This window comes from Cyprinodon tularosa, unplaced genomic scaffold (genome assembly GCF_016077235.1).
Source record: "Cyprinodon tularosa strain WSP-4 unplaced genomic scaffold, ASM1607723v1 ctg363, whole genome shotgun sequence".
Classification (NCBI taxonomy): Eukaryota; Metazoa; Chordata; class Actinopteri; order Cyprinodontiformes; family Cyprinodontidae; genus Cyprinodon; species Cyprinodon tularosa.
This window is the reverse complement of record NW_024039078.1, coordinates 83,534-105,862: the sequence shown is the minus strand read 5'-3', so window position 1 is coordinate 105,862 and position 22,329 is coordinate 83,534. Positions and strand designations below refer to the sequence as shown.

Sequence of the window (22,329 nt, the reverse complement as noted above, 5' to 3'; positions counted from 1 at the left end):
ATAAATTTTTTTTTTAAACTTTCTTATTGTAAAAAAAAAAGAAATGTATGTATATTACAAATTTGTGACAACATTTATAATGGTCAATGATAACATAGACCGTAAAAAGCAAAGATAGTATGTGCTTTCCCCCAGTGCCAGTTGTTACAAATTCGGTGTGGACCTAGGAACCTTTGGCAAGCTCTTGTGTCTGCTACAACTTCCTGCCAAAGGTTCCTAGGTCTACACCAAATTTTTAACAACTGGCACTGGTGGAAGGCACATGCTATCTTTGCTGTGTACGTAATGCAAAGGGTTTGTTGCATATTGGCATCTACAGTATGGGCATCAAGGGGTTATTGGTTAATAAGCAAAGGTTTGTACTGGGCTTGAAGTGAAGAAATTTTGATCTATAAAGCAGAATTTGATAAGAAAGCAATACCTAAACCTGCAAAATAGAAATTTGAAGAAAAAAAGTACATTTGTAAATATCAAATCTGTATAAAAAAGAAAAAACAGTTTAAATAGAATTAATCTGGATATTTTTTTCATTTATGCAAAAATAAAATGTGAGAAAGCAGTAAAGTTACTCTGAAAGGGTTTTTTTTTTGTTTAATTAAGAAGTTTTTCAAAGTTTTATTTCTGTATTGAATTTTTTCAATTTGTATTTAAAAAACATGTTTTTTTTTGCTTGCTACAATAATGCAGCCAAATTCTCTCCATAGAATTGTTTCTTAAATACTTGCTTTTTCATAAAAGAGGCTAAAGTTATGAATAAAAAACCCTTTTCATCTGAGAGAGGGGAAAAAATAATCAAAATAGCAGTAAATCTTCACCCTAACATTTTAGCTAAGCCGTCTCTTTCACAATGCTGCATTCAGTTGCTAACACTATTCATCGCATTCACATTCAGGTAAACAACACTCAAGTCGAACGGATATGCATGTATATTTGTTAAACCCTGCCAGCAATCGAGCAAGAAGGTAAACATGGAGGTGACAGGTGACATTTCCAGCAGTGCTGTGACAAGTTTGATTTCCATGTAGTTCAAAGTAAGGGGCTGATGTAATTTCACCCTGATTTGCAGCCGTGTTGTGGTGCTTTCTGTCAGCCGTGTGTGTGGGAACACGCGGCGCCGTGCCGCTAATGTAGCGGTAAATAAGAAGCAGGGTAGACTAAGACCTTCAGTCAGTAATCACTGGGAGGGTAACGCTAACCGAATCATCAGGGAAAGCATTCATGTATGCCTTTTTTGAATGAAAAGATCCAGCCTTTATTTAACACACGGGCTGGATGAAAGGAAAGCAGTAATATACACCTTAATAACACTGGATGTCGGGCTGTGAAGATGCCAGAACGGGTGTATTTCTGCTTCTTTACCTCAAAAAATGTTGTAGGGCGTCTCCAACAGTTTTGCACCTGCCACCAGTTACGCAATCGCTCTTGTTAAATCACCCGCAAACCATGGTTCAGCCCCTCGCGCAAAATTCCAGTTTGCGAGCGCAAATTACTGCACGCAAAATTGGATCTTGATAAATCCGGCCCTTACTGTATGTAAACATTTGAACTTAATCAGCAAAAATGAGTGTTTTAAATTCTCAACATTTAGCCAGCATTTCTCTTTTTCTTGTATTCATACAGATTATAAAACAGTTTTTTGATTCAAAGTGTGGGAGCTTTTCTGCAAAGTTTTCTAAATTCTGATCCAGACGTTAAGGAGAAAGAAAACTAATCTTTAAGCTAATGTATGTTTTATTCAGAATAAATGAAATGGGAGAAAAAGGCCGTGCTTTAGTATTGTGTTTGAATTCAGGTTCCAGAGTTAATTGCCAGCTTTGGTGAGGCTGCCACAGAAACATGAGGAAAAACAGGATTACCTAAAAGGTGCCAAATGATGCAATTTGCTCACTCGCATATTTATGCGTAGCATTTAGCGTCCCTGAAACAGTTTATTTCAACAGCAGGTGTGCTGATTTATTGGGAAATTCTTGTCAAGTCATTCCACTTAAATCCTTCTGCTGTGGTTAACAACAGGTATTTATGACAGCAAATAACCTAAGGCCTAAGCTTTTTAGCATGTAGCTTCATTTCCCGCCTATCTAAGTGGTCATTAGACACCTTGCTTAGTTTAGGCAATATTTTGAAGCTGCTTTCTTACCATCAAGGCCTTTATAAATTCAGAAACAATACATCTGTGTTTAGTACTTAAACCCACACAGCACCACACTGCTTTAAACTACAAAGGAACAAAGTTAGCTACTTCTTCAACATAAGATTCCTAACAAGCAAATGCATAATGAGCTGCTCTTTTTTTTCTCATTAGCTAATATAGGTGCTAGGCTATTTCATTGACTCCTATGGTATGCTACTAGGGTGGTCATTTCTATAGCACCAAAAAGGAGGACATTGTGCGGCATATCAATAAATTACTACGGTGTACATAAGAATCGGGTAAAGTCACATTTATAGTACAATTCTTAGTAGTTTAAAGATGAAGCTTGTGTAGTTGAATAGAACAAAATATTAAAGAGATGTAAAAAAAGAATTGGTGCCCAGCATTTGTATTTATTTAATACATTGTGGTGTTTAAAAAGTGACTATTTTTTGACACGATTAATTTGAGCAGAACTGCTGCAATTGATCATAAAGCAGTTGTTTGGAAAATAAGCTTGAGGCGGAGAGAGAGCTAGAGAATAGGACAATACAAATGTCAAAAAGTGGCTGGAAAAGAGGAATTCGTGACATGGCTGCAGCCTGTCGAGAGTAAAGATGATTTCACCATGTTATCTATCTATCTATATATATATCTATATATATAGATATATAGATATATATATAGATATATATACACTAACTTGAGTCATGGAACTGTGCTTACAGCTCCTTATTTCATGTATACTAATAACTTGTGTACATGATACTTGTTGATGACATTAAAATTATTTCTAATAGCATTAAAAGAGCATTAAATTAGAGTTCCTCATTCCGGTATAAACCCTGTGAACGTTTAATTTAATATGACATATTAAAAAAAATCCCCATCATCATCCAGCAGATGTTCAGTTTCTGCCCAAATATTTTCTTTCTGTTGTGGATTTTTGTAACAGGAATAAACAGGATCATCCATAGTTTGTATGAACTATGTTTGTTCTCCGCTTCCAAACTCATCATCTCTTCATCCATTCCTGCAATAAGAATTTTTTGGTCTGTTGAAGCACCAATACTCTGCATCCAGTTATTTATTTAATTGCTCTTAATTTTGGGAATATATACGAACTATGCTCTAATTTCTAGTAACCGACCTGTTTTTACTATAATTTAATTTGACAAACCGGGTCCTCTCTACATTCTTTATCCTGTTTGGTGCGATTGCAATTGCGGGTCTTGATCTGGACTGACGGGAGCGGAGCCAAAAAGAGCTCAGTTCCATATTTTGACGGTGAAGGACGGAGAAGACGTACGTGGACAGAGACGTGCGGAGGAGTAGTGGAGGATGTGGAACAGCTCTCATTGATTTACATGACAGACAAGTACTCCGCACGACGTACTTGAGCGGAGCGGAGCGCTGACGGAGTATGTGGAATCTGTGGGTAAAGGAGGGCAAATACACGTCCGGCTGGATGCGGCGCCGGACGCCGGACAGTGCAATGAAAATCCGGACTGTCCGCCCTAAAGCCGGACATCTGGCCACCCTATATGCTACCCTTGAGTAATATTTTTCATTTACTAAAACTAAATGGTTTATCATGATGCAATTGCTGTGATATAAAAGAAAAAAGCAATGATCGTGGTTTTTCTATACATAAGTTTACGTAAAAAGGCAATAGAATATCAACTAAGTTTAACATAAGTTCTTCTTGAACATCTCTCTCAACAGTGACACAAACACACAGCCACAATATCTACTGGTTCTTTTTTGAGGAAATTATTTAATGTAGTGCCACTTGAATTATTGGGATAATTTACTTTCCACGTTATGTTGTCTGGTTAGGAAGATAACAGCGTAGCCGGGGAAACTCTGTTCTCTGCAGAGAAACTACTGTAGCTTCCTTGCTTTCTCTTGCGTTTTATTTATTGCCACTGCCAGAAAAAAAAATACTACAGCAGCTGTGGTTAAACCAATAAAACAAGGTGACTGGTCAGAAGCGATCATCAAACATGTTTAGGTAGGGGATAAAATATTGCCCTTGGTTCATATGGATTATGGTTTTGTGAGGTAATCCAGGCATGCAAGCCTGCTGTCAAGATGTAGTTGTTTCTACCTTCCTCATACCTCATCTATAATATAAGAATCAGAATTCTTTATTTGTCATTGCTCCACAGGGGTGCAACGAAATTTCTCAAAAAAGAAAAAAGAGTACAAGCAATTAATGCAAATTTAAAAGAAAATAAATACGAAAAAGTTTTTTTTAAAAAGGGGATAATATTCAAGTTATCCTGAGTTATCTCAAAAGTTATGCTGCTGTAGGCTTAGAGTGCTGGAGTGTCATGGTGAGAGAAGAACGACTCTGAATCAGGGCAACCACGGAGACAGTTAGATCAGTTTAAGGAAAAGTTTATTGAAACAAGGAACAGAAAATGGAGTCTGGCAGGATCTTCCTGGTACAGCCTAGGGAAAAGATGGGTGATGGTGAACAACTGATCTGAGGTGGAGGGAAGGTGGAGGATGCTGAACTCACGGGGCTTGAGGTTGTCTTGAGCTAGGAAGGATGTGTCCAGGGTCCAGGAGCAACTGACTCTGCATTCCTCAGGTGATGGTTTGTAGGAGGGTGGACAGGCAGGTGGGCTCCTGGAGGAGGGCTGTGGCAAACTGGCTTGGTTGGTGGCTAGGAGGGAAAAACAGAGAGACAGGATTAGATCAGGTTTGAACACGAATCTAGAAAACTGGTCGGTCATATACCACGCTGGTAGCGAGAAAGAACTGACGCCCTCCTCCTGGTCCCAGCTCCTTAAGTAGGCTCCAAAATTAACCGAGATGAGCTGCACCTGCCCATCACACCCTGCAGAGAAGAGAGAGAGACAGACACCAGACCTGCAGTATGACATGGAGGACATAAGGACCACGTTTCATCATTCTGATTCATTCTCCCTTTATTCTCCAATTATTTATTATTTGTTAAATTCCACCCTTAACTTTATGCTCTCTCTGATTTTTATCAGCATCGTAGTTTATCTGGTCTGTTCTTGTTTGATGTGACCCCATCCTGGAGAGAAGTTTTAGCTATGCCCTTGCCATCATCACCTTTGTTTATAGATGTTGGAGCTTTGCCTATTTTTTCAGTGTAGTCCTGTTTCTCTTACTGTGACTAACTGTATGTTAGTCACAGTAAGAGAAACAGGACTAACTGTATGTTAGTCACAGTAAGAGAAACAGGACTAACTGTATGTTAGTCACAGTAAGTCTTTTATCCTTTGACATGGAAAATGGCTCGGAGCTCATCTGGTTGGCCGTGTGTTTCCTGGACATGGCCACCTATGGAGCTGGTTGACATTTACCTTTTGTATCTCTGCTTGTTTTTCTTTGTCTTCTTCTGTCTCCTTGAACCCCAGTCGGCTTCAGCAGAAGGCCGCTCACACTGGGCCTGGTCCTGGTGGAGGTTTCATCCTCTTAAAGGGGAGTTTTTCACTGGAGACATAATCGGTATGAGGGATTGTCAACAAAATGCAAATAAATATCTACTGTCATCACATGCTCATGCGGGAGAAGCATACTGTATCTTGCCAATCAATGACGAGATGTGATCAGGTTTTCCTTAATAGAAACTTCTGAACAATCTGACTATTGTCTGGTTGAATTGTCTCTGTAAAGAGCCTTGAGAAAACATGTTTTGGGATTTGGCATTTTATGAATAAACAGAATTGAATTAAGTAAAATTCCTCCATTGACAACCACCCAGGCCTGTTATATTGTTGTTTTCAAGCCTAGCTGTAGCTAGGTAGAACTTCAGATCGTCCTCTTTTTCTCTTTATTTTTCAGTTTGCTATGTTTAGACGTTGGGTTGATTAACCATAGGGAATGCTGTCAGATCGTCCATCCATTTAGTGACTGTGTATGACCGATCCCATAAAGTGAACCTCACTTGATTTATTGGATTTTTGCATGGTTGTTGTTAAAAATACAAGCAAAAAAAAGCACAACAACTTGCTATCTGCCATAGTGAAAGTATTGGGAAGAATTTGTCTTGGCGTCACTGTTACTCATTCCCTAATGGTTTTCCAGGTCTCCCCTATGTCATAGGAATCCCAGTTGGGTGAGCTATTAAATCTGAGTCCAGCTTCTGTAGTTATCTCATGATTTACCAAAGAGGCGTTTATATTTTAATGTAGGACTAGATGGTTCCTTTTTTTTGTCTGGAATTACAGTTCTTTTAGTGATTAGAAACATGTGCGACTGAAAAAGAGAAAAAAGAATGAGGAAGAAATCCTTAAAAAAGAAAAAAAGGGAAACAGCTTTTGCTTAAATGGAGGTAGGAGGGCAAAATGCTGGCAGAAATGTATATAGAGCACAAACAAAAATGCCTTCTCTGAGGAAATAAAGAGAGGGGTTCGGGAAAGTGTTGACAGGGGAAATAAAAAATTTCCTTACTTCCAGCACAAGCAGGGAGCGTTATGAGCAGTGTGCCAATGCACCAAACAGCTGGCCTCATTTGCATAATACCCATCAGGCCTCTCTTTTCCTCCGGCTGCCTGTCAACTCACGACCACGACACGCACCAATAAATGCACTTGTGACGCCACCTTTCACTTCACCAAGCTCCCCTACATTTACAGGCTCCGTGTTTGTGCATCCTCTGGAATGCGGTTACGCTTTTATCAGTCTAGTCAAATTCAGGCCTCCTCTGTGGATTAATAATAAAAGCTTTTTAAGACTTTTGATTTTCAAAGCACAGCTAATTGCTTCTGTGGAGAGGCCGGCGGAGTGATTGAGCTTTTACGCTGATGATAAAACGCTCATAAAGTCGTATTTTTAAGAACAGAAGAGTCCAGGGCCATGAATCAAACTACCATGGAGTAGCTGCAGTAATGCTGAGGAGATGGTGCTTAGGGAGAAATATACTTAAAGACAACCAGGGTAAAAAAAAGAGGTCTCCCGTCAGCCTGGCCCAGTCAGGTTTTATGGCAGCATAAGCTGCGCCGTCAGAGCTCTGATGTGTGCTGATGGATGTCCTGCATCACGCTTTCTTTTTTCATATAACCCTTTATTGTTCAAAAATGGAAGCACTCATTATGGTTTTTACACAATTACTGTGGCCGTGGAGCCGTTGGTTATTTCAAGACGAGGTTTTATAGCAGGCAGGAAAATGAGCTGTTTACCCCTGAGATTAACACTACGGCTGTGTTTACCGGATAAGCTGCAATGATCAGCATTGATCTCTGCTGTCACTGTAACAGGCCCACAGTGCGCATTACTGCCCCTCAGAGACCCGCCATCCCGGTCTTAAACAAATCCTCTCTCACCGTTCCTGTGTGACAGTTTTTAACGGTTTCCCAGGGAGAAATTTTGTTTTAATTCAGTGGATGTGATGCAGACAGTTAAAGAGGAGCAGAGCGTGAGCGATCGGCAGCGCAGCTTCCCTCTGTGAACGTTGGCCGCTGGTCCCGGCAGTCAATCTGTAGACTTTCACAGCTGCTTCCCACCTCATCTGCTAGAGTGATTTAGGAGGTTTTAGTGTGCCAGCAGTGCCATGTAGCTGATGTCAGGGGTCCACACAGTCCAGACTCAAATTTACAGTTTACTGCTGGCATAGTCAGCATCTGAATAGAAGGACTTGAGGGGGCAGAGAGAAAGCTGGTCAGCTTCTTGTACTACAGCTCAGAAATTATCATGGCAAAAATAATCTGAAAAACTCACACAGAGAGAAAACACAATTAGAAGATATTTATTGATACAATTATTGGTCTTTGGCGCTCAGACTTCGGCAGGAAACTTAGCACTGAATTTTGATAGATATGCATGAACAGCAGTAAAGAACAGGGCTGTTTCCCCCCCAGGCCTGAAACTGGTGGAGTGCAGATAGATGAAGTTGGTCAGTCGGTAGACTGCTGGTTAGCGAGACGGTCTGCTGAGCTTTATGGGGAGATCCAATGGACTGCGTGAGCTGATACTAGAGCTTCACTCAGGGACCTGGAAGATGGAAGTCCAGTTTGGATAACACAGGTTGAGAGAACCTGTCCATGATGAGCAAGCATGAAGCGACAGTGGAGAGAAAAAACTCCCCATTGGGAAGAAACCTCTGGCAGAACCAGGCTCAACATGGCGGTCTTCTGCCAGACCAGTTGAAATGAGAGGCAGAACGCAGTAATTGTCCGGGAGAAATGACACCCTAATGAAGTTTTAGCTACATTGGTGAAGGAGGGGCTGGAGGTGGGTTGAAAATGGGTCATCTGAATGAAGACACAGCGCATCCATCGCCTGTGCACTAGGTAGCAGACGAGTTGCGGACTGGAGGCTTTTTAAGATGAACTTTGGATTCTGATTGGCTTTCGTGGAGATGTGGTTCAAAGCTGGTTGGCTGTGTCGTAGGCAGATGAAGGCGAGTAATCAGTTTATTCATTTGAACTTCCGCCTAGGCTCCATTTAACATCTAAAATAAGGGTTACATGCAGGAACAGCAACCTCCACAGCTCTAACAATCCTTCGGTAAAGATATGATAAAAACACCAAAAATATTATTCATATTAAATTGCAGGAAGATAATATGTCTCTGAAAAGAATATTAGCTTGGACAATTCACTTTTTATCAGTGATAAGTATGACGTGAAACATTTTTCTTATCCAGAAAAAAAACAAATGCTTTTCAAGAAAGGCAAAAAAGTTTGTATCATTCTAACAACTGCTGCAAGAAAATAGTTAAGGTGACAATGCTTGTTGAACTTTCTGGTAGAAATCAAGTAAGAGGATTTATTTAAGGTCGATGTCATTATTTCGACATCAGGGGTTCTCAAAGTAGGGGAGAGGAACCCCAACGGGTCACGAGACACCAAGTAGGTGAGATGATTTTCGCAATCATTGTGATGTGATCTGAGGTTTAGGGAGGGCAAAAATATCTAATATGTACTGCATAAAATAGATAAATGCAACATTTATTTATCTAAAACAGTAAATTGTTTAAAAAGTACAATGTACTGTTAAATACAGTAAAAAAAACAAACATTATAGATTACATGTCATGAAATCAAATATCTGGTAAGCCTTTTGTTTTGCTTATTTTTTTATTTTCTTTTTGTTTTGATCAGGGGTAACCAATTAAAAATCAGCGGGGTCCGAATAAAGAAAATAAACAACCAGTAAAGGTCCGGACACATTTTTAATTAGAATCCGTTGCTTTAATCAGCATTTAACACTGAAATACAATGCAAGTGTTTATGCATCCATGTTATGTATTGAATTTTTAAATAAAAGAAATCTAAAAAAAATAGAAAGATTTTCCATTTCAAAATCTACATAGTTTTTGAAGTAGAGAATAACAATCTTTCAGTTTGGTATATAGACAATTTAATGACTCAGTTTATTAGTAAAACACCTGAATTGACAGTTTCTTATTTTTCTTTTTTCTGTCTTAATGTTGGCAGTGGGCTTTATGCTGCCCTGCAAGGCTTTAAACCTGGGTTTAAATGGAGACAAAGCCATTCTGAAGCGCATATCAAGGAGCTCATTTTGAGCCTGGATCCATATTTATTTTTGATTAAGTATTTATTATTTGGGGTTAATTAATCAGTTCAGAAAAACATTATTAATTTATTTTATTTTTATTTATTTATTAATTCTGAGGGTTGGTCTTGTTTCCTGTTTCCTTGTTTAACTCCTTATCAGTTGGTGGCGGTAATGTACTTTAATTACTTCACCAACCACCATAAAACCTTACAAGAAGAAGAAAACACATAATAGCTTTGTTTATTATTATTTTTATTATTGTTATTTATTTCAAAAGATTAGCTCAAAATTAGCATTACATTTGTATTGAAACACGGTTAGTATCTTGTTTGGTAGTATATAAGCCAGTTGTGGTGATTTCAGTTTAATACATTTTTTTCATATGATTTTATTTTTTTATTATGAGATAAATAAATAAAAAGTTAAAGTTTTTTCAATGGATTGGATTTTTTTTTAAACGTAAGGTAGACGAAGACGATAAAACAGGTAGACTGTTGCCACGGAAACGCAGGGAAAAGCACAGATTTGAAGTGAAAGCCGGGTTGAATGCTTACGCCAGGACTCCCTTTAGGAGGCCTGTAAACTGCCTCCACAGACAACCGTCTTCCATGTCTCACAGTGATATACAGAGTTCTGCTCCGGGTGGCTGTAAATTTAACACTTGAAGCGATTTACTCCTGGCACAAGTTTCTTTTATTACTTCTCAATGTAATATTTCCCCTGCCCAAGCGGGAGCCGCCGGTTCAGGAGGTACACGCTATCGTTTATGTGGTCTCTAAACGGACAGAAAATACAGGAAACATTATTTTCTCCCATCCCTGCTGTTCTGTGCATCGTTTAACTTTGCATAATACATCATAAAATGTAATTTAGGTTAAACTGCAAGAAAAATGATCCACAATCAATAATTATGTCTTAGTCCCATACGTGAGCGATTGGCAAGTCGCCTCATGGTTATGCAGTAAAACTTAAAACATTTTCCACTTATGAGCCTTGGGTTGTCAAACTTAGTCAGTTACAAGGCAACTTTTCTTCTGGACCGTAAAAAAAACAGCTCAGAACGACTTTTAAATATCCAAGTATTCCATAACAGCTTATGTCTGGAGCCCATAAAAATATGGTAATAAAAATCTTTATTGCTCCTGGCTTTTCAGAACAATACATGGCGAGCCCCTAGTGCTCGGTCTTTAGTGTTATTCATTAGGTTCTGACACAGACCAGTGACTGTTTCTAACTGTGTGCACAAGCGTGAGTGTGTGTGTGCGTGATGTGGTGTGGTCTTTTAATAAAATATGCCCCGCTGGGCTCTATGTTGCCAGTTTGCCAATCAGAGCAGAGCCACAGTATGCTAATCACGCGCGTAAACACACACATACGCTCGCACACACACAGTGGGAGAAGGAGTGTTTTGATCTACCAGGGCCATTACAGACGTTTTAAAATCCTATGAATATAAAGAAGAGGGGAGGTTGGGTAAGATGAGAGAGATGAGGGTGAGAGAGGAGCAGAGATGGAGAGAGAGAGACGGCAGAAATAATGTTTCCTGTTCTTTTTATGCACGCAACAGTTTATTGTTTGGATGAAGGAAAGAGGGAGAAGGAAATGGCATCAGAGATGAAGGACGATTAAATGGCTCCTCATTCCTCTGTTATTTGATTCGGCTCTCTATCTGGTTGATTTGTTTATAGAACAGAAGTTAGCAAGGTTTAAATCATTTAGAAATACATATAAATCAAAACAGAAGTAGTATTTATTAGCTGGTTAAGTATAGTAAGACTAAAAAATAAATAAATAAATAAAAATTCTCATAATAATTCTCAGATAAAGCCCCGGTCACACCTTGACGATTTAGCCAGCGAATGCCTGATGTCCCAGAATCCTCTAAAACGCTGGCATACGCTGAACTTTTTATGTGTTTTTTAAAATCTTTGGCATGTATATAGCGTATTTATAATGAATCCAACGATAAAATGTTTTACTGGAGGAATCAGCACAATCTCCTGGCTTTTCATGCAAACCCAGTAAAGTTTAACCCCTTCATATGCATCCATGCTCGTTTTTCATTGTTTTATGGAAGAGCAGAGGTCTTGGATGCAGCGTCTAACCGCCGCCTCCTGGATCAGCTCCTCTGATTAGTTGGTACACAGCTTCACAATGCGGAGTGCTTGGCTCAGTGGACACTACACACTGTCCTGAGACGCTCCTGCTATCAGGGTCTATAGGAAGAGGAGGATCAGACAGAAATCTGCACGACTTAACTAACCTTTATAACCTCATTGTAAATCACATGTTTTGATGACTGACTCTGTACTTTAGTAGCCGTTTTATCCAATGGTTTTTTTTCTTGTACTTGAGTAAAAATTAAGCACTCTTACTTAAAGATGTGGGGAAATCATATTTAAATGCCAAAATTTAGTACGTTTCTTAAAAAAAGTAGATTCTGATCCACGAACTTTGGTGCCATCAGTTATTTATTGAATTAACGTTGTATTAAAATAATTATTTTTGAGTAAAAGTAGCTATCTTTTGTCGTTGATGCTCAAATTTGAGGAAATCCTGCTACTTGACCGCAGTTTACCTGCCACAACTTTACTGTACATAAAATACTGTATATATAAGTCACCTTAAAGTCATAGGGAAATCGTATTTAAATGTCAAATCATTCTGGCTAAAACATGTATATAAATGCACTCTTTATCAGACGATATAGTCCCTAAATTTAGAGAATTTCTGTGAAAATGTCTTAAAATCAGTTTTTCCCCCCCATTATTTTATGCAGGCCAGTTAGTTATACGTCAGCCTGAACACCTAAATTCGGCCAATCATAGATCAACGGTCATCTGTCAATCAAATTTTTTCGGTCATAGCATTGTGATTCATATGTGGCAGCTAATATACACAACGGTGGAAATAAGACATAAGAATCATTTCCTTTCCCATGCTTTTCCCAGCGTGACGCTGGAGAAACCACAACAAGGAAGATGGCAACAACTATTAAACAGTTCTCCTTTCTATCAGCTTTGGAATCAGGTTTGGAAGGATTAGACTTGGAGTTTTCGTTAAAAGGTGACCAGGAAGAGGCTCTACGCTCATTAATTTTTAAGAAGAACGTATTTACCGACAGGCTGTTTATTTATACTCCCCCACCAGCTTGCTGTTGCGCTTACTACGTCACAGTCAGTTGCGCTCATTGGTCAGAGCGTTGGCCAATAGGCACAGGCATGGTTTGAAAAACAACGGTTCTCCTCAACAATCTTCTGATGTCTCATTCATCGGGGCCAGACTAAATTACACATTTAATCTCACATTTAGTCTGGTTTAGCAGGCTAGCATTAAAGGAAATTTCATTTGAAATCCATTATTCTACCATGGAGATTATTAACAGATTAACAGAAGTTGCAACCAAGGAAGTTCACTTTAAAAATAAGCCATAAAAGGCCCCAAGAAACTAACTGTAAAATAAAAATACAGCTGTATGTTAGACTCTGCACTGCAGATTATGGTCTGTGTAGATGAGCTTCAGACGAGAGATTTGGGCTCATAAACAGGTACAGCATGCAGAATGGAAAACGGCCAAGACCTCAGAAGATCGACCATGCGAGGTGAATCAAAAAGTAATTACAAGACATGTTTGCAGATCTGAACCTGAAGGCAAAGTCACTTCAAGTGAGCAAAGAAAGCTTCCTTATGAATTGTAGGAACCTTATTAATGCCCATAAAACAACAATGAAAACAGCTGGAGTCAGGAGAGCAGGAGACTGGAGAGCAGAGGCGAGGAGACTAATAGGGTTATTAGAGGGGAGGAGAGCTGCTGTTGAGAAAAAGACTTTGTGCAGGATTATTTTCTCTTCTTAGAAGCTTACAGAGAGCTAGCGGGTGTTTTACACCTCAGCTCTTAACACCCTCCAATCCTCTGATTTAAACCGTATAGAGATGCAAAAGCAAGACTGACAGACAGAGGGGAGGGAAATAGACAGGGAGAGGTGGAAGAGCAAGGAGAGCGTTGAGCGACAACCAAGGAAGTCTGATAGTGAAGTTTACAAATATAGGTTTATAACATCCAGTGGATGTTATAGTTGCAGAATAAACAGGGAGGTCATTTTCAGCTGTTAAGGAAGGAGCAGCTGAGGAGAGAGGCAGTCTGGTCTGGTATCTGCAGCAGTGTTTCTGGCTGTAAAGTCCTACAGGTCTCATCTCAGTCATGCAGGACCAGAGCCAATACTGACACTATTGATGGCGCTTAACTGACTTTATGTTATAGAAATCTTTATATTGTTTTAGGGAGAATAATCCAGAGAAAAATACAGGTGAGCTAGAAAGTTAATATACCAATGTGAACTTTGGAGACCTAAACTAATCAGTTATACATAACCTAAAGCCTTAGAAGTATGGAGCTTAACTAGGGTCATTAAGATTGTTCAACATTGTCTTTGAAAAAAAAAAAAACAGGTGTCATGATGGGGTTCCTTAGAGTAAGCCCAAGATGCAGAACACACACGGAGACACTGGTAAAAGTCCAAAAGAGTTTATTAAAGGACACAAGCACATGGATATTAACTGGAACAGTTCAGGCGGGGGGCTGGTTCACTGGGGTCTGTGCAGGGAACGGGAGATGGCTGGTTAGCTGAGTTCATGTGAGGCTAAGCATCTAGCTAAATGCTTAGCAAGGCTGGCCTAGATCTGAGCTTCCAGCTCACTGCAGAGACCAACAGGGGAATTACACAAAGGATTCTTCAGATTGAGCTTCCAGCTCACTGCAGAGACCAACAGGGGAATTACACAAAGGATTCTTCAGATTGAGCTTCCAGCTCACTGCAGAGACCAACAGGGGAATTACACAAAGGATTCTTCAGATTGAGCTTCCAGCTCACTGCAGAGACCAACAGGGGAATTACACAAAGGATTCTTCAGATTGAGCTTCCAGCTCACTGCAGAGACCAACAGGGGAATTACACAAAGGATTCTTCAGATTGAGCTTCCAGCTCACTGCAGGGAACAACAGGGGTTCTTCCTAACCAAGATTCTTCCAGTAACAGAGGCTCAGGTTGCTAACCAACTAAGATCAACACTGCGGCGTTGAGGCAAGATCGTAAGTCAGCTTATATAGGAGAGGTCTTCTGATGAGAGGATTAGCAACAGGTGTGCAGGAAGGTTCCAGCTCCAGAAGACCCACGGCGCACTCTGCTGGAGGCAGAGGGTAGTCTCCAGATCCCCACAGTAACTCAACCCTAAGGGAAAAACACAGAGCAGAAGAGGATCCTCGGCGCCCTCTGGAGGGCAAGCCTGAGGATCCTAACACCAGGGAAGTCTATATTAGATTATATTTATAAAATTTATATACTTTACTGTTCTAATCTGTTTATGTCACATAATAAAACCAATCTCATCATAGAAATGATGAGATTGACCAGACTGCATTGTGAACATTTTTCACCATCAGATTCAAACTTTATTATAATCTAAGCGTGTTATTTATTAAAAATAGGTATGTAAACAAATAAATAAAGCTCAATAAAGAGTCAATTAATGGGTGATTTGATTAAAAGTTTATCCTTCCAGTTAATTGATGATGTCTGTTTAAAACAAGTTTGTTTTAATGTGGATTGTTTTACGTAGAACATTTGTATTATTGAAAAAATGATTGTTAACACATGCTAGCAAATAGCACAGTACCAGAGGAAGACTTTATTATGTCATTTACTTCATGTAGCCCAATTTTAATATTACTGTAAGAGCAACCAGAACCAGGTTTAATCAGTAACTGAGCCAAAATCCCAAAACACAAAAATACAAAAATACAAATGACCAGAAAACACCAAGGGAAACTCACGTGGGGAGCCAGAGACAAGGAAACAACAAACAACAACAAGGAACCACCACTGAGTGACTGCAGAAGTGGAGTATATAAGGGGAACAGAACAAAGGATGGGTTAATGAGCTGAATATGGAGCAGGTCTGAGTGAAACTAACTAGAGGGATGCCAGGGGGAAAGGAAACCACCACAAGTGGGCAGCAGAGAGTAACTAAAGACTGCTTGAATATAATGGAAAATAAACCAAAGAACAATAAAACAGAATAACTAATAACTGAAAACTAAAAACTACTGTTGCATTGATAGCATTATCAGACGGGGCCCCGATCCAGCACTAAAATGTTGGTATCGGTATCGGCAAGTACCAGCAAATAGGGCACCGATACCATCTTGAGAGCCACAAGTTTATTCAACATCCAAGTAGTATGCAGTTCTTCATACACACACACACACATTAATTTCAAACAGATGGTATCGGTATCAGCCAATACTGCACAGCCAGGTATCGGATATCGGTATCGGGGCCAAAAAATGGCATCGGTGCAAAACTACTAAAAACTCCCAAAAGGGGAGAACCATAACACAGTCGGTAGTAGCTAAATGCTGGATTAGACTGAAAATAGTTTGCGCCCACTTTACTGAAAGAAAGTGGAAAAAAGTCTGACAGTGTGTCAGAGCAGCATGCCTTCTTTGACAATAGTTTTATATCTCTATATATTAAAATTCATAGTCTTTTACATATTTTATTCATCGTTTTTATTCAGTTACCCATTATATTATATTTTTTAACTATGTATAGTTTAATAACATGTAAGAACACACTGGTTTTTATTATTTCAGGCAGTCTTTATTACAGCAGGCACAAGAAATTGTTAAAATATGATGCACTTTGTTTATTTTTTATTTGGTATATTGTAAAGAAATATTCAGTCCTTCGTTATATGGAAAGAGTGGGCTGATCAGTGTAGCAGTGGGTAGCACTGCTGCCTTGCTGTTTCTATTTCCTGCCCGGGGTCTTTCTCCATGGAGTTTGCATGTTCTCCATGAGCATGCATGGGTTCTCTCCAGGTACTCCGGCTTCCTCCCACAATCCAAAAACATGACTGTTAGGTTTATTGGCTTCTCTACATTCTCCTTAGGTGGGATTGTGTGTGAATGGTTGTTTGTCTCTGTGCTGCCCTGCGATGGACTGGTGACCTGTCCAGGGTGTACCCCGCCCTTTGCCCGTAGACAGCTGGAGATAGGCACCAGCACCCCTCGCAACACCAGCTGAGATAAGCGTGATGGAAAATGGATGGATGGATGGATGGATGGATGATGGATGGGTGATGGATGGATGGATGATGGATGGATGGATGATGGATGGATGGATGGATGGATGGATGGATGGATGGATGGATGGATGGATGGATGGATGGATGGATGGATGGATGGATGTATGTATGTATGTATGTATGTATGTATGTATGTTATGGAAAGATCCCATTGATACAAGAGAACGATCAGGTTTTTAAGGAAATGTCTGTTTAGACTAATTCAGTTCTTGCATCCCTGTTCAAAAACCAATCATAAATCACACAATCCTGATATTTCTCCAAGGGCTTTTCAGTATTGGTCATAATCTCCTTTCTGACGCTTTATTTAAAGGTTGGATTGGTAAATTATCTGCTGCCACTGCTGCCCGCTGACAGCAGTAGTCTGTGTGGTTTTGTACCATTTCTAGCATTGGCCTCTGTCCAGTGATGTCCTCTGATCTAAATCTGTTTGCACCGACCTTGGGTCAGCTTGCACCCACCTAAATGTTAATTTAGCGACACAGCTGACAAAACTTGCTTTGTTAATGACAGTAAAAGAAACCAGAACATTTTATATTTAGTTTTGAATGTTTGCGACAAATTATGACCAAAATTTGATAAAATACTACATATGATATGCAGCAGTATAGAAAGGCAACCCGTTGGTACAAAAAGAAAAAAAAAGAGACATAAGTGGTTTTGACCCGAGACTACTACTGTAACCTGACATCCCTTCAGAACCTCCCATTGTTTCTAAAACGTAATTAACATGATTAACGACACGGTTTACTCTGTTTTGCAATAAAGTTAGGGCCAGTTGCTGAGGGGGTATTAATTAAGTCCTCAGAGAAATATGCGTGCAAAGGTATACACACACATTCATTGCCCTATTGGGTGATCGTGTCCTGGTGTTCCCCCCCTCTCCCCACTCGCACCTTAAGAGACTCTCATAGAGTTCGTCCGGGGATGCCATGCTGAGCAGCCCACACAGACGGACCACACACAGCCAAGCACAAACACGCTGTCAGACAGATCCCGTCAACAGAACAAAATCAAATGTACTCTGCTTGAATTTTGCCTCTGCATCCTTAAACTCACAAACACGCAGCAACCTGCCAATCATCCTCTTGTCAGCCCCGCTCTAGGTCAGGAGAGTGTGTGCGTCCATTTTCTTGTGCTGCTAATTAAAACAGAGCTTCTGTGTGCCTGTCTAAAGCTGCTTTCTTTTCATTTATGCAGACAAATGTGTGCTGGTGCTTGGCTTATTCACACAAGAGAGATACTCTACAGCTCTGTGAGTGTGTGTGCAAAGAAGGGAGCAGAAGGAGGTCTTCTGTTCACAATTAATCACAGCAGTGAAACTAACTCCCTTTTTGTTAATTTAGACTTCATCCAACTGCAGTGACTACATATTGCAGTATTTGCCTTAGTTATTCAGGTGTTATTGATATCATTCAGTTAAATCTCCTGAATGTTCTTATTTTTTAGGATATATTTGCCATGGACGTTAGCGGAACTACCATAGCATTGTTCTTGAACCTTAGCAGTAGGTTACCCAAACAGATATAGAGACCAGATTGTTACCCAGACAACAGAGGGGGTAAAAAACGTTTTCCAGTTGGGAAAGACGGTTTTGAAGTAATGGAAAGCCCTCTCAAATTATGACATTCTTCGGTTGGGCAAACTTCCCTGAACCCTAGAGCAACAAACAATCAGAAAACACCAATAGACGCGCCACTTAACATACCTTTTCTACACAATTCGTCCAAAATAGGAGCAGGTAGACAAAAAAGCCCATTTGAACTCCTGCTCCACTCATACATCCCTACATATAATCATTTAGGTCTCCCGACACCAGTTAAACCCTCAGGCACTTCAGAAAAATAAACTCCTTTGTCTTATGAACTGCTCTATAACCATTTAAAACCAACAGCTGCAATCTGTGCCCTTTAAACCACTCAGTCTGTAAGGGAAATGCTTTCTGTTACAGTACATCAATACCCATGTAATAACATGATAATAAGATAGCAAGTCACACTATATTACTTGGTAACAATAAAAGCTTTATTTGGTAATAACCCCAAAATTAAGGTATATATGCAGTTTTTTACCTTGCTTGTAATTATTACAATTGTTTGTTACTGTGTAACAATGGGTAATTACCATTAGGTTACCACCTAGCAGTTATTTATCTATTATTGTCCACCACCTACCAACAACTTACAAAGTAAATTGTTAGTTGTGATCAGGTTAATAAATCATTATATACCTGAACTCAAGTTACATATAAATAAGGGTTTAGTTAAGAAGATTGGATTGCTGTCTTCTAGGTTTGGTTTTTTGTTATATGCCAAGTAATAAACTGCATTTTACCAGATAATAACACAATAATTTATTGCTGTCAGTGAACTGAATGAGTTACCTGGTAATAACGGATTGACATCTAAGAAATCTACTGTAACTTTACCTTGTTAGCCTAAAATTTGAAGCACAGCACTTACCAAAATTCTCCATAAAGTGTTTCTTGTTACCTGGTAAGGAGTTTAACCATGTGATGATGTTATGAAGTGTGTAAACTTGCAGAAAGAAAAATGTAGGGGTTGAACTAACAGATACTGTAGAATGGGAGAATAGAGATAGAATGAAGGACAATGATAAAAAGGGGTTTCTATGTCCTCCAGCAGTCTAAGCCTATAGCAGCATAACTATAGAGATAGCTCAGATTAACCCGAGCCACTCTGACTATTAGCTTTATCCATCCATCCAGCCATTTTCTGACACGCTTAATCCCAAGTGGGGTCGCGAGGGGTGCTGGGGCCTACCTCCAGCTGTCTACGGGCGAGAGGCGGGGTTCATCCTGGACAGGTCACCAGTCCATCACAGGGCTCTATTAGCTTTATCAAAAAGGAAAGTTTTAAGCCTACCCTCAAAAGTAAACAGGGTGTCTGCCTGCTTCACTTAAAATGATTGAGTTTTAGTATGAATCCTGTAATATTCGATATTTTGAAAATTGTGTATTTCAGTATTGCTCCTGTAGTGATGATCAACTAAAAAGCCTGTTTTAAAGTTGCCTGTTATTCATCTATAAAAGTTAATTCGGAAAGATGTTGTAATGGAAAGAAAGTAGTTTGAAAGATTAGCAACCATCATTGGGGCGCTAGGAGGGCAAATGATGTGAAGGTCAGAGCCAGACTAATCTGCAGGGGTTTGTTCTTTTCACAGTAGAAAGGTAATAACAACCATTGGCCTTTTATTTTTCTTTCTAGAAGGAGCATTGTGCATTACCTCCCAGAAAACTTTAATTTCAGCGGCGCTGCTCCTTCAGATGGATGACTCTGGGTTTCACTAATACAGATTGAAGCGTTTAGCTTGGCTTGCTAGCTCCAGGATGTGATCCATCAGAAAACAAGGCTAATGTTTTCAGCTAAACCCACTCCTGGTGCAATTATATGGTCCACTGGCATTGATCATAGCTCCTCTTCTTCAATTTTTCCTCCTCTCTTCTACTCATGCCCTCTTTAATGGCCAAGTCGGTGTTAAGTGTTTGATAAATGAGTTTTTAGACCGCTTGGCCATGGATTTATTAAAATTTTATGAAAAAAGAAATCTGTCTGTAGGTTTTAGGGGGGAAAAGATTTACTATTAGGAGTTGTGTGTGTGGGTGTGTTTGAAAGTCAAATAGTTTTATTACAAAGTGGCTTAGCAGGAATTAGCAGAGTTTAGTCTTTGAGGCAGAGAAACAAGGAGACGTGACCACACTCTTCATAAGAGATTGAAGCCTTTACAAAACAAATAGATTCCTAAATACACCAATGATCAGCTGCTGAAAAATACTCAATCCTAACAGATGCTTGTTATAAAAGACTTCTTTTTAATGAATATTAGAGTTAGTTCTCCTATTTACTAAGCTTTCTCCTTCTGATCCATCTGCTGGTGGTCAGTTCTGTGGAAAATAATTGGCAAAGAAAACAAAATTCTTACGCAATTTCTTAATTCAGATCATATGTTAAAAGGAAAGATCTTTTTCATTTCTGTTAGAATTACTTAGATAAACTTTATTGTCATTTTGTATGCACAGACTGTACAAAAATTAAAATTCGGTTGCATACAGCTTACAACAGTGAAAGAGTGAAATTAACATTACCCTTATTAAAGTGCAGCAGTGATCAGAATGTAAACAGTGTTGCCACCTTTTTTTTTTCTGATATCCAGTCCATGAACCAGAATCAGACCAAACATCTAGTAATTGTTAACCCTCCTTGTGTCCACCGCCTAAACATGCTTTCAATCATTGAAAAGTTGTATGTCTACCCAAATGTCATACTTCTGTTTAAGAAAGAAACATGAAAACAACAATGGAAACTGTGGAAAAATAAATTTATCCACCTATTATTTGCACTGAACCAAATTCTTTGAAATTAGAACAATAAGCAGATCAATAATGAATTAAAATGGCTTCAGTACAAATCTGGAAGAATAAATGAGGAACAACGGGCGAAAAACTTTGGTTTCTCTGTTGGTTTGGCTCGATGGATCCATTTAGCTGCATATCAACATGCAACTAGGTTCAAAATTGACAATACTGATTAAGTACAAATCCATCATAAAAGACAGAAGATATTGTAGCTGTTTTGAATTATTCAAGCTGCTTCAGAGCAAAAGAAAAAAATATTTGCACTGAGATGGATCGTTTTACAAATACATAATTGCAGTGACTGATGATATAGCAGCTGAGCTATATAGAAATGCTAAGCTTTTAAATACGTAAAAAGCTTAAAAAACTGAATTTGTTTATAGCCAAAGGAACTTTTTTGTGGAGGTAAAAGAAAACTTATCCAGATTTTTATCCGTAAAAGTAAACAGGGCTTTTCGTTTGGAGTAAATTATATTTAATGAATTTACCAGTAGATACTGGATAAATAATTTTTTCTCTCATAATTTGCTGTAATGTTTTCTGTACTGAAAGAAAAGGGAACCCAACAAAAATGGTTGAGACTAGCTTAAATATAAATTTTATAAAGAATAAATAATAATAAAAAATGTATCAGTTATAATTAAGCTTGTAGCGCAATTTAGATCAATTGATATTTATTTTTAAATAAACTAGCTTAGCACATGGCAACACAAGCAGATAGGAGTTTGAAATATTGCAGCTCCAATCTGGATTTTTCATAAACATTTTTGTTTGCTGACTGGTCTAGTGAGGAAGGACTGTCTATTCAACGTACGCTGCTTTTCTCAGTATTAGCTAAATGGCCCATGACTCCTATGTTGTGTTCACACCAAACGCGTTTTCAGCAGTAAAAAGTAGGGGATTTCCCATTGCTCTGCAATGCTTATAATAATATGTTTTTTTTTTATAAGATTTTGGTAAAAACTAAGTTTTGACATCAGTGAATGTAGAATGTCAGTAAGAATATAAAATGTTGTTTATTATTTATATTTATATATATATCAGGGCTGCAATAACGAATCGATAAAATCGATAAAAATCGATTTTTAAAAGCGTTGGCAATACATTTTATCATCGATTAGTTGTGTCGCACGATTAATGCATCATCCGCCGCCGCCGTCATCACATCCACTTG

The 22,329-nt window shown here is 38.9% G+C and overlaps 1 protein-coding gene and 1 long non-coding RNA gene across 2 annotated transcripts in view; one reads left to right on the top strand and one right to left on the bottom strand.

Annotated features, from left to right (window-relative positions):
• The window catches only part of LOC119790390 (AF4/FMR2 family member 2-like), a 248,207-nt gene that overhangs the window by 159,647 nt on the left and 66,231 nt on the right, over window positions 1–22,329 (top strand). The window lies entirely within an intron of this gene.
• On the bottom strand, window positions 4,528–5,002 carry LOC119790391. Its single transcript, XR_005281718.1, has 3 exons — window positions 4,880–5,002; window positions 4,659–4,805; window positions 4,528–4,588 (listed from the first exon to the last, which is right to left on the bottom strand). It is a non-coding gene; the product is annotated as an uncharacterized LOC119790391 (long non-coding RNA).